This window comes from Orycteropus afer, unplaced genomic scaffold, assembly GCF_000298275.1.
Source record: "Orycteropus afer afer isolate SDZICR_OR568_19922 unplaced genomic scaffold, OryAfe1.0 scaffold00617, whole genome shotgun sequence".
Lineage (NCBI taxonomy): Eukaryota > Metazoa > Chordata > Mammalia > Tubulidentata > Orycteropodidae > Orycteropus > Orycteropus afer.
Window position 1 is genome coordinate 994,173 of NW_006922204.1, and position 524 is coordinate 994,696.

Genomic DNA, 524 nt, shown 5'->3' on the forward strand with positions numbered 1-524 from the left:
GCTCTGGAATCCCCATTCTTCTCAGTGGTATCCATAATTTGTTCTGATCCACAAAATCAAATGCTTTTGCATAGTCAATAAAACTCAGGTAAACATCTTTCTGGTATTTCTTGCTTTGAGCCAAGATCCATCTGACATCAGAAATGATCTCCGTCATTCCACATCCTCTTCTGAATCCAGCTTGTATTTCTGGAAGTTCCCTGTCAATATACTGCTGCACCTGTTTTTGAATTATCTTCAGCAAGATTTTACTTGTGTGTGATATTAATGACATTGTTCAATAATTCCCACATTCTGCAGGATCACCTTTCTTTGGAATGGGCACAAATAGGGATCTCTTTCCATCAGTTGGCCAGGTAGCTGTCTTTCAAATTTCTTGGCATAAATGAGTAAGCACCTCCAGTGCTGCATCTGTTGAAACTTCTCAATGGGTGTGATAGTTGGACCTGTGTGTCAACTTGGCTGGACCACAATTTGTGTGGTTTAAGCAGTTGTGGTGTGGGTTGTTCCCATGACGGGATCAG